Below are 15,678 nucleotides of genomic sequence, written 5' to 3'. Positions count from 1 at the left end.
TGTGTGCATGCGTGCGCATGCTCACTTTGCTTGTGATTGTGCAATACCAATCACATATTCAAGGTATATGCTGGTTAGTGCCACAAAGAACACCGCCATCTAGATTCCGATTTAGAATCTAGTCCAGATAACCAGTAAATATTTATTTGTTCAAAATATTATCATGAAAATGGAATGGAGGGCATACAAAGCAAATTGTGTCTTGTGACACTTTTCTTAAAAACTCTATTCCTAACACATACTTGAGTCCCCACTCTACATGTCATTATAATTTTTTCATTATTTTTTATAAAGAGCAATATTGGCCCAAATTATAATCAAATTAAAAACACATAAGAAAGTATAATTGAAAAAATCAGGTTCAAAAATTCTTGTGTGCAAGTCAATAAGAGAACTAATGTGATTATATATATGTGTGTGTGTGTGTGTGTGTATATATATATGTGTATATATATATATATATATATATATATATATATATATATGTATGTATTTTTTTTTAAATAATTATGATCATTCAACCAAATTCTCATTTGGAAGTTCTGAAATAACTTGTTCTTCTCCAGAAATTATGTTGAATCTTAACATAAGATTTTAGAAAGTAACTGAATGGAAGATAAATGAACATTTTTATGTATGGTGAAACTTACAATTTCGATGCAGGGAACATTGACACATTATCCATCATAGCCTTGGAGGTGCTACGTTTGGTAAAACATTTTAATTCCAATTTATTAGATAAAGATTTTGCTAACAATCACACACCTTCCAGTCTGTGAGAATTGTTATGTTTTGGGCATTTGCCAAATTTTGAAGAGTGATTATTACTTACATTGTGAGTGAGCACAGCAATTCTTTTTTTTTTTTTTTTTAATTTTTTTTTTTTTTTTGATGTTTATTTATTTTTGAGACAGAGAGAGACAGAGCATGAACAGGGGAGGGGCAGAGAGAGAAGGAGACACAGAATCTGAAACAGGCTCCAGGCTCTGAGCTGTCAGCACAGAGCCCGACGCGGGGCTTGAACTCACGGACCGTGAGATCATGACCTGAGCCGAAGTCGGACACCCAACCGACCAAGCCACCCAGGCGCCCCAGCACAGCAATTCTTGAAAAGCATGGTGTGGCATACAAAATAGGCTAAAACCCACATGTTTTTTCCCTCTAAAATTAAACAAGAGAACCAGTTTTGACATGTACAGCTTTTCCACAGGGAAAGTGTGAGATCAGACAGAAAGGTGAATTAAGTGACCTTTGACTCCCTTATTCCTTTCTGCCTTTTCCTGACTCCTGCCTTTCCAGGGAGCCAGGCAGACCAGCTACCCTCAGCCCCAAAGACTCTGGGCTCTATGCAGAGTATTTTATTTTATATTGTTTTTATTTTATTTTATTTTATTTTATTTTATTTTATTTTATTTTTAATGTTTAGTTATTTTTGAGAGAGAGAGAGAGAGAATCCGTGAGCAAGGGAGGGGCAGAGGAAGAGGGGGACAAAGGATCTGAAGCAGGCTCTGTGCTGACAGCAGAGAGCCCAAAGTGGGGCTCGAACTCATGAGAATTGTAAGATCCTGACCTGAGTGAAGTTAGAGGCTTAACTGACTAAGCCACCCAGATGCCCCAGGACTATTTGCATTTTAAAGGTCTCAATGTGTATGCCAATGATTAGTACAAAAGAGTGATATTTTTGATGATAATATTTTTGACATGTGCAGGACAGGTGGCTTTTAAAAGTTGTCCTTTCGATAATCTTTTAGCTCCACTGTTGTAATGTTTATCACATGATAATGAAGTGCCTGTTTATATGTCTCTTTTCCTTTCTGTCACATAAGCTCCTTGAAAGTACACTGTGCTTTATTCCTCCTTATATCACATGCCCTGAGGAGTGAATGTCTGGCACATGGAAATGCAGGATAAATGGTTTGCGCTGTAAATGTACATCCCTGCATATTTTGATAAGGCCTCGCCTGCCTTTGCAATAAGCCCATGAATCTTACCTGTTCAAACTCAGGACAGAAGGAAATGTGAACTTGGAATTCAGAAAACCCAAACTGGAATTCTATAGTCTACTTCTTGGCTCACTTTTGGTCAGTTGCTTCACTCTGATTCTCATTTTCTCCATCTGCTAATAAAGAGTCTTGACTAGACATGAGGAAGATGCTTTACAATAAATATTTGTCTAAATGTGATCTAAAATAATTCAACAAAATACTTTATAGCTTAGGTAATTCATTCTTGGGGGTCACAATGGATGCTATTTATTCATCACTCGGCTTTGGTCAATGAGCATCATTGGTAACTCTTGTGGTGTCAGAGATTAAGACACAACCCACTGGCAGAAGTGAAAATGGAAGCAAGGAGTGAGAATTAAGTTTCTATCAGCACTTTGGATATTGCTCTTTTCCCTTCCGGCCACTGTTATTTTATGTGATGGTCTTCCCTGTGCCTCCTACAATTCATTTTCATTAACATTTTTAATGAATGAATCAGGTCATTAGGACCAGTTTGAAAAAAATATTTTATTCTTTTTCTTCAAAGCTCATGTTTTTCTTCATTGTAGTTGAGTATAGACCACCATTTGAAGGATTTTTATTATTGATTAAGCAGCATGGTGTGGTTGAAAGAACAGTGGCCTGGGAGGTAAGAGATCTAGAATCCAGCCCTGATGCTGCCACTAAATAGCTGTATTGATGTTACTGATGTAAATTACTTCACCTCATTGGGCCTCCATTTTCCCACTTATAATGGACTTGGAAAAGAGTATTTTCTAACTATCATATTTTTTCCCTCTATAGTCCTGTCATAGAGGCAATTTCAAAACATTCATTGAATGAATTAGGGAATTAATGAAACATTTCTGTATATGGGTTCTCTAGCACATGTCAAACAGAGACAAAGGGCCACCTTTTAAAATGTGCTAGTGGGAAAATAGTGCTCTCATGCCCAATTTATGCTTCTGTTAGAACTAATATGACTTTGGTGGCCATCCCACAAAATGCCTTGTTAACCACCAAAATCCCCTTCATTAGCTGGTTAATGCTTCAAGGCCCCATCAAGAGCTACTAGAATCAATCTAAACTACCATGTGCTGCACATAAATTACATGTTGCACTGTAAAGGATAAAATAAAACAGAACAGAACCCCCTTTCCCCCACTGACATTGATAGTCAACATGAAGTGACTTTGGATATGCAACCAGGAAGACTTTTATGACTCACAAGAACAAGGCTTGCAGAATATAAAAGCTCTGGTGTAATTGAATTCAGTAATTTGCTTTCCTTCTGGAAGTGTTAGGTTGGACTTGGTCTTTTATGACATACTTGCTGTTTTTCCCTGATGCACAATCTTTGGAGCCTAAGTAGAACATTTCTGAAAAATAAATAGGAATGATTTTGCAAGGATGTTTTCTTGTGTGTTTCTTTTGCAGTAAATGGATTTCATATCTCTTGTACGCAAATAAAATAATGTTTATATACTTCTCTAAATACTCTTTCTCCCTTTTGGCAGGATTTTCTGTTCCAAAAATGTATTAGGGTAAAAGCATAATGGTTAATTTTATTAATGTGGCAGTAATTCCTGAGGTGATTTTGGGGCCTATGTAGCTCTGGGGAGAAGTTTATCACATCTCCTATTCATGAGTACCATGCACACGACAGTAACTTTGGAGCATAAAGACTGTTAGCCATTTTAACTGTCCATTGAAGGGAGTACATATGTATAATAGATGTGGGTCGTATGACTTAATGTATTTTCAAAATGAAAAATTAGAAAACCCAATTAAAATTTGCTTAAATATAAATAAGAAGTCAGGAGGTAGGGAAGTTCTGGAATTAGTTAATTCAGCAGCAAAATGACATTCACTAGGATCTATTTTTTCCATCTTGCTACTCAGTTACATGGGTGGGTTGGCTTCTCCCCTCATGACTGCAGGATGGATGCAGCATCCCCTGATGTCATCACCTAACACCCTCCATCCCCAGTAGAGCTTCTCACATAGCTCATTCATCAGAAGTGGGTCCTAAGCCAATTCCTAAATCAGTCATTGCCTTAACTTAGTCATAATTCACATAATAGCACTAAAAAGGGGTTCAGTCTCCTGTGAGTGGCACAATTCATATCCTTATTCACAATACCTTGACCAAAATTGAGGTTCTGTTAGAACCGAAAAAAGGTCACAGTAGCTCTTGGCAATCAAGATCATCTGTCTCACTGGTCAAATAGCATAACAAAATCCAGAAATGTTTATTTTGGAATTTTTGTATAAGATATTACTGGAAAATTACTTTGTAGTCATGTATTCATTTGAATAGACAGGTAGATGATAGATATTCATTGCTCAAATGATTTAACTTTTTCTGATTTAGGTCATAATTTTAGAATCCTTTTTCCTTCTTTGTTTGCATGATGCTCATTCAGATGAAAAATGTTTAAAGCACCTGTATCTTTGGTATTGGTGACTTAAGCTTTGAGTTGCATAAGATCGAGAGTAGAGGACAAAGTGTGCTGGATTGGGTAAGGCACTTAAGTTAGAAAGTGTTATTGGGACTTACTGATGAATACTGTATTTATGAATACATGTGGTTCACCTAGGGGGCCTGAGTGGACAGAGAATAATGGAAATAGAAATTGGTATCATTCCATGTTGACCATCCGATGGCCATGAAAGGCCACACTTATCATCTCACTGAGGGGTTTTCAAATTGTACTTCAAAAAATAATACAATTCTGAAGAAATGCTTCAGAGATTCTGCTAACACTGTATTTGAACTTATTTTGAAGCACATCTTAAAATGTATTTAAAACCATAATAAATGCCACACAGTAATGTATAACATATCAAATGGTAACATGCTGGAGACCATCAGCTCATGCTGCCGGTTAAATTATTTTGGTGGGCAAACCTATTAATACATGACTTCAGACATAACTGCATATAATTGATTTTCTTGTACTGGCATTAATTACAAAAGTTGTGAGTTTACACTGGTCTCACTTTTCTTCATTTGGGCTTCCCCTTGTCATGTGTGTAAAATGGTACAGTTTGCTACTACAATTTAGGTACACCTTGCTTAATCGGATGCCAGGCAAGCCTTGGGCACTCTGTGTCATAGCCCATGCACATACCCATGCATACATCATGGAACTGTTGTAATTTTGGTGGCTATGTGCTTATTTAAGGTGTTGAGTGCTAGTAGTCTTTTGTGTTAATGGTGATGTAGTAGTCTCCTGGGGCTTCTATGACAAAATAACATAGACTGAGTGGCCTCAACACCAGAAACTTATTTTCTCACAGTTTTGGAGGCTGGAAGTCTGATGTCAGGGAACCAGTGTGGTTGGGTTCTGGTGAGGGCTCTTTTCCTGCTTGTACATGGCCGACTCTTGCTGTGTGCTCACATGGTGAGGAGAGAGAAAGAGGAAGAGAGGGAGAAAGAGAGAGTGAGCATGGGAGCAAGAGCTTCTGGTGCCTCTTCTTATAAGGTCACTAATCCCATCATGAGAGCCTCACCCTTGTGACTTCACCTAATCCTAATTGCTTCCCCAAAGCCTTGAAATACCATTGTGTCAGAGGTTAGGGCTTCAACATAAGTTTTGCGGTGACACAAACATTCACGCCATAGCAGATGATACGGAATTACACTAGATGATAGACACTGTAATGATTCAATTTTTAGACAGAACATTTCTCGATATTCTTCTGAGAGCCCCCTGGATCAGTATAATTGAAGAATTTTCCAATTATAAGGCAAACTGCTAAAAAAAAAACTATTGCCATTTACAAGCACTTACTTGAATAATTCAGGGTTTTTTTCTGACTCTCTACGACTAAGGTACAATCCAGAAATAAACTAGAGGAATGGACATAAGGAAAACTGTAGGTATTTAAAATTTTCTTGTAAATATGGATCCTGTTTTAATTTACTTATTCTGTAAAGAGCCATCATAAGTATGTATACACAAAATTAATTTATATTAATCAAATACCACTTTAATAATTTTATTTCCTGGATCTCTACTTATGTTTTCCTTTGAATAAACACTATATATATATGTGTGTGTGTGTGTGTGTGTATACACATATATACATATGTATACATACATATATACATATACATATATATACATACATATATATACACACACATATATAGTGATTTTATATATATAGTGATTATATATATAGTGATTGTATATTTATATTTATATATATACTTATACTTACACTTATATTTATTTATAGTGATTTAACCAAGTGTGTTTTAGGAACAAAATCATGGGTAATGATGGATACAATAGACCCTATCAGAAACTAAATTGTAACATATGATTATTTTGTTCCTTAATCATAAAATGCATGATGCATAATGTCTTGGTTTTAAGACTTGAGGGCATTTTACTGATAATCTGACCCACTACTACTTTGTAGGAAACTATTTAATAATAATTATAGTTATCTTATAAGACCTAGGTAATCCTATGGGATACATAAACTTAGATACTCCAGGTTTGACAGTAAAGACAGGAAGTACAAACATCCTTCAGGCTAGATACTTAAGGGTCTAGAGGAAACCATGCTGCCCCACTGCCTTTGTATGTGTGTATATATATACATATATATACACACACACCTACTTATATATAACTTACTAATACATGCTAACATATATGTCATGTATATATAACACATTATTATTAACATTATTGTGTGTGTGTGTGTATATATATATGTATATATATATATACATATATATATATATATACATATATATATAATGTGTCTTCTAGTGTGTATGTATACGTGTGTGTGTGTGTGTGTGTGTGTGTATTTAGTTTGTGTCCTCCTATAGGAAAGGAAGCAGGGTTTGAGCAGAGGAAAACATTTGAAGAAGGTATTGGATTTGTTGCTTGTGGAATGGGACCTTTAAAAAAATAATTAAAAGTGTGTTTTTTAAAAAGGACATTGGGAGAGACTAAGCTGAGCAATTTCATGAAAATCAATAAGTCATTGTTTATAATGTTTAAAATTTTGTGTTTTAGAGAAATTTCAATCAAGCGAAGGTAACCTGTATTTTGATACATTCTTGATGCTATCTGAAAATTAGTGATTTGAAATGTATCAGGTGGAAATTCAAGATGTAAAAGGCATAGAAACTGCCCACCCATCACTTTTATCCGAAACACTGGAGCATTTTCACTTTTGTCACTAAGGTCAAATCATTGTGCCATTCACCTCACCACCCTCTCTCCACCTAAAGGCATCTCAGCAAACTTTCCTTTGCTTTTATTTCCAGTAGAATCACTGGTTCTAGAAAGATTTTCTTCAAAATACCTGAAAACAAATCAAGAGAGACATCATATCTAACCATAGTGATTAGTACTTGTCAAACATCTAGGGTGACAAGATTAGGGAGTGTTTGCTTTTTTTCTGGTGAGGCTGGGTTTTGTTTTTTGTTTGTTTTTTTTCCTCCTTTTTTTTTTAAAGGAGTAAAACAGCTGTTGAAGATGGAGGTATTCTACAAGCATGACTCAAGCACATTATTGTGTGAAGACAGCAAGCAAATCATACCCTATTTTTACCACCGTATCATGTTTACTAAGAAGACATGCAATGTATACCTGATATTTATAAGGTTTAGAATCAGTTTTGTGAACTGTATTGTGCTTGATGATTTTAGGAGAGAATTACCCCAAAGGTTCAAAGTGTGGTTTGGACAAATATGAGTACTTTTGCCAATTTGTGGCATTTTGCCATATTGCTGTAGCAGTAATTTTATCTTAGTCTATTTTTTGATAGCTATTTCAATTCAATAATTTTATGGATGTCTATATTTTTGTGAGCCATTGATATTTCTTACTCTCCTCACATATAAATACTTTTTTTTTTTTTTTTGAGAAAGAGAGGGAGAGAACAGAACTAAATGGTCTATGTTTAAATGTGAGTATGTTTTGATTTTTCTTCTCAGATTTAAAGAAAACATGCAATATCTTTATATCTTACTCAGTCACTGTTCCAAATTTGGAATTTTGTCATTTTCAAAACCTTTTTTTCCCCAGAAAGCAGCCTTATTTGTGCCCTCTAGTGGTGGATACACAAATTTATGCAAGAAGTTAGAGAAAGCTTTTTTTTCTTCCTTTCGGTGCATAATGATTCAGCATCCAAACAGCTAAATAATAATGTTAACCCATACACATACTTAGAGAAAAATCTTATGTGACTGAGCTTGATATGTTTTTAAAATGTATCAAAAGTACATATTTATAAAATAAACCCACCACTCGTCTGGCCAGAGGAAGTTCTTAGATCACAAAAGTCTATTTCCTTATGATTTTTATGATCCATTTGTCCAGCAAAATGCTGTGATTCTTTGAAAAAAAAAAGCAAGCACATTTTTCACAAATGCATTTTCTTGTTTTAAAATCCACTTTATGAAAACTCTTTAAATTGATGCATTAGGCCATAAATTGTTTCTTATTTTTGTATTGATGAGTACCCTTAAAGAACTAGATGAAAAAAGAAACGGTCTTGTTTAACATAGCAAGAATTGACTCTGATAGAAAATACCCAGATAGCAGTAGATCCTGGCCTCATGGCTCTCGTAGACTTCTACTGGATTAATGCCCAGTTCTTTTTTCTCTTCCTGAAATTCCACTGCCTTCATTGGAGATGTCCATTTTCTTACATGGCCAAAGCTGATTGGTGCATAAATGGGCTTTTTATCTAAACCAAGCCAAACCAACTGGAATCCTCCCCTGGAGTTTCTGAAAGTAGAACTGATTAAGGGAGCAAGAGACTTGGATTTATTGCAAGAAATTAGCTTCCTTTGAAGTGTGCCTGCCACTGTATTCAGGAACTAATGTCTGGCATCCTTCTCCTGTGTCCTTCCACTGGAGGGCTGCCTCAGTTAATGAGCTGCTGGAGGCATTGATGTACCCAGAATTGGTGACCATTCCCACCGTTGCTGCTCTAGCCGTGGGTGGCAGGCATCCACCTTAACATGGTTTTCCATGTAAATATCTAGGCTCTTTTCCTGAATTCCCACATTGAAACCAACAATGAGAAATTATGGAAGAGTCTCTTGATAATAGGGACAGAAGGATCACCAAAGGAATAATGCACAGCTTTTGTCTTGCCATGCCTCCATTCTCAACTTGGGACTTATTCCACATGGTAGTCCACTTTCTACCATAAGAGGTTCCCAGTACTTTGGTGTCCAGCCAGGCTGAAGTCTCAATTCTAGGTCTGGTACTTTTCTCCCTTGTCACCCTAGCCTAAGGCCCACCTCCTGTGCCACCCCATCTTATCCCAGGACTCACACCTTTCATTGATGGACAATGAGACCGTCCATTCCTTTCAGACAGTCTCACTCCACCTGATGAATGGGACCTGACCTCTGGCTTTACTAAGACAAAAAACAATAGTACAACATCTGTACAATTGTCAAAGTTTGGTTATCAGATCTGTAGGGTACTGATGTATGATGACTATACAATTTATCCCCCAAATCAAGATGTTTGAGAGTGAAATGAGGGATATTACTAGCTATGCCAGGACAGCAAACAAAAACTGGAATGTATGCATCAGCCTACAGATTTGGGGTGCCAGTCCAGAAAACTGGGTTGCACCAAGCCTAAAGCAGTTCCTTCCGAAGAACTCCTCATCCAGTGTTAAAAAATACTGGAGTCCAGTCTTATCCAGGACACATCAAACATATGAACAAATATTTTGGCTGCATATTATTTTATTATGATGGAATAATCCAAAGTCTAATTGCAGCCTCCAGATTTTCTTGCTCAAATAATTTTATTTATGCAGACTATATTTTCAGAGGATAAAGTTTAGTTAATTTGTGAAGATAGTAAGCATTACTTGGTTGTAAAATTTGGCTTTTAACCTTTGTCAATTATTTTGATTTGGTTGTTAAGAGAAATAGATGTCTGAGATGAGTTGCCTTCAACACAAATACATGGCAACCACTGGAAAAACAATTAAAAATTAAGTTTATTAAAAAGTGGCAGACAGAGAGCAGATACTGAAGGAATGATTGTATGGCTGTATAAACCACACAGTGAAGCAAGGGCACCATATTAGCATCCAAAACCTAGCAGAGTTTAGAAGTGACCTCATTGCTGTTTCTAAAATATAATGGGGAGAGTGGCCTAGTTTCAGATTCTTCTCATTGTCACAAATTTTATAAATATTGTCTGCATAGGTATAGTACTTCCTCTTATCTGTGGTTTCACTTTTCATGGTCTGGAATCAGATGATCCTCCTTCTGACCTATCAGAAAGTCAATAGTAAGCTAACGCTATGTCACAATGTCTACATTATTCACTTTACTTCATCTCCTCACATAGGCATTTGATCATCTCACCTCATCACAAGAAGATGGAGAGTACAGTGCAATAAGGTATTTCGAGAGTGGGAGATCACATTCACATAACTTTTATTATGGTATATTGTTATAATTGCCCTATTTTATTATTAGTTATTAATCTCTTTAAAAGAAACTTTAGCAGAGGTGTGTGTGTACAGGAACAAAGAGCATATGTAGGGTGCAGTACTGGTTGCAGTTTTGGGCATCTCCTGGGGGTCTTGGAACATATCCCCATTGGTGAGGGAGTGGGGGGGGACCACTGGAATCTAATGTCCATGCATTTATCCTTGCCTTGATAAAGACTCCACAGCCGCCGGTCTATTTGCCAAGTATGGGAGACAAGAAGAGAATGTCATTGGATCATTACTTTATTTTTATCTAGAATAAATCAAATATATATGAGCTAGTTAAGATAACAATCATGGAGAAAACTAAGTTACTTTTTGGGTATTTTTTATGTATGGGGGGTCGCTCACTGGACATAGTAAATTTTCATATTAATATCAGTCATCCTTCTTGGGATTATTTCATGTGTTCAAGCCTGTGAACTCACTTTATGAATCTCAGCTTATTTTCTTACAATTTATTTATTTGATCTGTGGGCTGCCTTAGAGTTAGACTTGCTGACTATATTGATCCTGGGAGAACTAATTCTTCCCGCGGGACCACTCTGGTTGCTATAGTGCTTTTAACAATTAAAGCTTTTTGAATAAGGGTGGGGGGTCTGTTTTCAAAGCAATGCTGTGGGTGTATTGGAACCGATTATTTTTGTGAATTTTTGTCATTGTGATTAATATGTAATAGTCACGAGCTCAAACTTGTAATGAGACTACCTGAATTCAGCCTTCAGTCCTGCCACGTAATGGCCGCGGACATGCTACTTGAACTTTCTGTTTCTCAGTTTCCTCATCTATAAAATAGACATCATGATAGTGATGGTAATACCTACTTCATAGGATTGCTGTGAGGATTGCATGTTATGAAAGACATATAATGGTTAATGCAATGTTTCAAGTCTAATCAATACATGATAAATATCAGTTACCAGTGTTTGCATTCCAGATGAGTAATATTTGTTGTTAAGATGTAAAATGATATGGGATGGAGTGTTGAATTAAAAAAAAAAAGACTATCATTGACTAAAGAGTTCTCTGTTAAGATCTATTTCACTTTTGGAGATCCTATTTTTTGGGAGGAACACAGCTCTGCAATGCAAATGCATTGAGACATGTGAAATAAGAGAAAAGAATTATAGCTAGTCTTATTTAAAATTCCACTGAAATTGAGCTTCAAATCCCACATGTAGAAAAGTACTGTTTACAGGCAGTTTTCCAAATATCCTAGACTCCATTATAAAGCTGCCATCCAAAGTCCTAGTATCTTACTCATTTTTATTTCTCTTTATGCTACTTGTAATAAAAACCGCCAGTTAAAGGGGTTTTTTAAGAGAATTCAGAATATAGCTCAGATAAAGTGTTCTTGTAATCACTTTCCTTCAAGTGTGATCTGTGTCCGTGTGACATATAGAAACTAAATGTTGTTGAGCTTTTTCGTGGTGCAAGTGGACTTAGTTTTAAATGAGTGACTTAATACCAGATCTCACTTGGGTCAGATGGGAATGAGGACTCTAAGAGGAGACAACTATCGTTTTGTTGTTGTTGTTGTTGTTGTTCTTAGCATATGTGCAGTTTCTAGGAATTTTCTTCTGTGATTTGTTAGTTCAGAGAAACTGGCCTAAGGATACATTGAAGAGGTTTGAGTTTAAGGATTTAGATATGGCCAGGAAACATTTGTACCAACAGAGACATTTGTTTTACTTATGTTAAAAATACTTTTTTAAAAAGTTTATTTATTCTGAGAGAAAGAGAGAGACATGGGAAGGGCAGAGAGAGAGAGGGAGAGAGAGAATTCCAAGCAGGCTCCGCTCTGTTAGGGCTCGATCAATGCAGGGCTCAATCTCACAAACTGTGAGATCATGACTGGAACCAAAATCAAGAGTCGGACACTTAACTGACTGGGCCACTCAGGTGCCTCTAATGTTAAAAATCCTTAATTGAAGCAACTTCGTAAAGGCTAACCACAAATTGTTGATTTTGAGTTACTCCATTTCAGATGCCATTTCAATCATTATTAAGGAACATTCATGACTTTATATTGTTGAGTTTCAGCATGGTGCTCCAAACAGCCACCACCAATTAGCCCACTTGTCCCTGGAGAAGAGACCTCTTTGCCAGCTTATACTGTTAGTGGGTTCTCACAATTTCTACTCTAAAGTGATTAAGATTATTAACTATGCTGTGTGCAAAGGCATAAGTCCTAAACAGGCTAAATAATATCTGATGCCCATAATTACTTTAATCACTGAGTACTATGGAGCATAGATGTGTGCCTTATGGAGATGCCAGTCATAAGTACTGTTTTCCACCCACTAGACTTGATTTTCTTGAAGTGGCAGATGTATGCCTGTGCCATTGAGCACATTCAGGAAACGCTTACAGATCTGGTCAGATGATGCTGGTTGGGGATCTTCTTTCCTAAGCACTGGAAAGACTAAGGAGGCATGCAAGACAAGACTGAAACAATCCAGAGCTTGACTTATCGCCCTTCCTGTATACAGCCTCCTCTCTGCATGGCCCTCTCTGGAATGCATCAGATTTGCATTTTTCTGATGAGATTTTAATCTTCCCCAGGCAGGGCTGTATCTTATTTGTGTTTGATACACAATGTCTAGCCCAGTGCCTTGTTCAAGAGCACAGACAATGGAGTGTTTTAATGTAATCAACACTGCACTGGGAGAAAAAAGTTGACAAAAGAAACTGAAATTTATTGTTCGTGGCTTTTGTTTTTTGAAGCTTCAGACATTTGCTCAATTTGTGCTTTTTTTCAGAAAGAAATCAAGGAAAGTGAAGTGTGTCCGATTTCTCATACTAGTTAAGAAACATGTACACAGCCTATTCCCCACGCACATGATGTGGATATAACCCCCACATGCAGAAATCAGGGAGTTCCAAACAAGGCAGCCCCTGGTCAACACTGCTGTGTGACAAACAGAACTAAAAATGTACTTTCAGTGAAACCAAGTCAAACTTTTAACTAGTTAACCCTGCCTCCTGTTTATATCAGTTGTCAGTTAACTCCTCAAAAAATGTCAGGACTGTTGTCATGAGATTTTCAAATCAGTGAATCATGATTGGTAGATTAGAATGAATTTTCCTTTGGAAATGCTGCCTTCTCAATTTTCATTTTCTTGTGTTTCTTTGTGTTTCTTGTGTTTCTTTCCATTTCTTGTGTTTCTTTTAATTTATATATTATTCTATAGAGAAGTCTTCTAACATATACATAGTCTTCTATAGTAAATGTAGGCATATAGATATATAGTGGTATATATATATATTTTAGGAGTATAATATATAATAATATATATAAATAATATATATATATATATATATTAATGTAATCAACACTGCATTGGGAGAAAAATATATATAATATATATAAATATTATAGAGAACTGAGATATCTATATCTATCTATCTATCTATCTATCTATCTATAAATATTACAGAGAACTGATTTGGCCTGGCCTAAATTATAGTCCATTTTGATAAGACTTTTGTAAGTCCATGATTCTTTTTTATTAAAGTATAAGCAAACCTTCCTATGCCCCTTTTCTCTGCACACTTGTTTAATTAAGAGAAGCAATTCCATACTGGTCATGTTACTCTAAATTTTGCATAATAACTATGAACAAGGAGCTATTTGTAACAGTTTGTTGGATTAAAAGCAGTGCAGACATAGAATTGCAGTTAAAAATAATTATTTTAAAATAACCCTTCCATTAAAATATTATAGCGCTATACTTGTGGGAGACTATTGATGAAACTTAAATGTGTTGAGGGTAGGAAATAATGGTCAGGAATTCATTTCAATGTAATTGTAGGAGATAGAAGAGAAAGGCCTTCTGTTCTGATGGTTTTGATAGCAGATGCTTCAAAGCTCCCTGCTGGCTATGTTTTCAGAAGTTAATGCAGCTGCTCAAATGGAAATATATTTAGGTCAACAAAACACCTGAAAGCCTTTTTTTAACAGTTCTACAAAATGTTTCATTGGTCACTTTTAGATTTATATGAAGGGTAAATAATGGTACCTTTGGCCAAAAATAAACCCTCTAAAAGACAGAAAACCTCTTGTAACTTTTAAATAAAGGATTTCTGGAGTCTGTGTATCTGCACCTGTCTGTGTCTCATCTGCTTTTTTAGTTCTGACCTCAGATTTAGTTAATCATGCCCGAGCTTGATAGCTGTATATTAAAAATTGTCTTTGCAAGGTCACTCATCTATCTTATTTATCTGATCCAGCACCATCTATCTGCTTACTTATTATTTTCTCCTAATGCACACATTCATTGTCTTTAAATATAAAATATACCAATATGTAATGTTTTGGTGTGTATATGTTTTTTTTTCTGATTTTTTAAAAAACTATTTATTTAAATTTAAGTTAGTTAACATACAGTGTAGCATTGGTTTCAAGAGTAGAACCCAGTGATCCATCACTTACATACAACACCCAGTGCTCATCACAAGTGCCCTCCTTAATGCCACTCACCCATCTAACCCATCCCCCCACCTACCTCCCCTCCAGCAACCCTCCGTTTGTTCTCTGTATTTAAGAGTCTCTTATGGTTTGCCTCCCTCTCTGTTTTTATCTTATGTTTCCTTCCCTTCACCTATGTTCGTTTTGTTTCTTCAATTCTACATATAAGTGAAATCATGTGATATTTGTCTTTCTCTGACTTATTTTGCCTAGCATAAGTGTGTATATGTTTTAAATTTAAAGGAGTAATGTTATTGTAGCAGGATTCTCGCACAGAGAGACAGGACACTGAAGCTCTTCTATCCAGGAAGCAGCTCTATTCATGCCCACACGGGCTCAGCAGGCTATGACCCCAAAAGGCTGAGCCCTGAGTGCAGCGGGGTGTAGCCCTTTATGCAATTTCTACTTCTTTGTCTTCCACATATGTGACACATATAGTCTGATTGGACACGGTCCGAGTTACAGAGTTGTGTCACAGTTATACATACGTGTATAGGAGTTGATTGGGCCACGTTGCTCATTGCCTTCCTTTGTTCTGAGAAGGCCTCCACCATATTCATTAGGGAGGGGTTCTACCACATTATGCTGTAAGGTTTTGCCACCCCCTCTGCCGCAACGTTATGTGTTTACTATCTTGCCATATTGCTTCTCTATGCTACATACTATTATAAAGTGTGTTTTCAGTACAGCCTACTGTTCAGCCCCCTCACGATG

At 36.3% G+C, this 15,678-nt stretch overlaps 1 protein-coding gene across 6 annotated transcripts in view; it reads left to right on the top strand.

Annotated features, from left to right (window-relative positions):
• Positions 1–15,678, top strand: part of FGF14 (fibroblast growth factor 14) — a 631,433-nt gene that overhangs the window by 246,256 nt on the left and 369,499 nt on the right. For 2 of the 6 annotated variants that reach the window (XM_042930037.1, XM_042930038.1), the window contains exon 3: positions 10,349–10,401. The exons of the other annotated variants lie outside the window; for them this stretch is intronic. The gene's annotated coding sequence lies outside the window, so the exon portion shown is untranslated. The remainder of the gene's footprint in view (positions 1–10,348; positions 10,402–15,678) is intronic. 6 annotated transcript variants of the gene reach the window in all.

The sequence above is a fragment of the Panthera leo genome, chromosome A1 (assembly GCF_018350215.1).
Source record: "Panthera leo isolate Ple1 chromosome A1, P.leo_Ple1_pat1.1, whole genome shotgun sequence".
In the NCBI taxonomy this organism is placed as follows: Eukaryota; Metazoa; Chordata; class Mammalia; order Carnivora; family Felidae; genus Panthera; species Panthera leo.
Note: the sequence above shows the minus strand (reverse complement) of the source record. Positions and strands in the feature narration are given on the sequence as shown.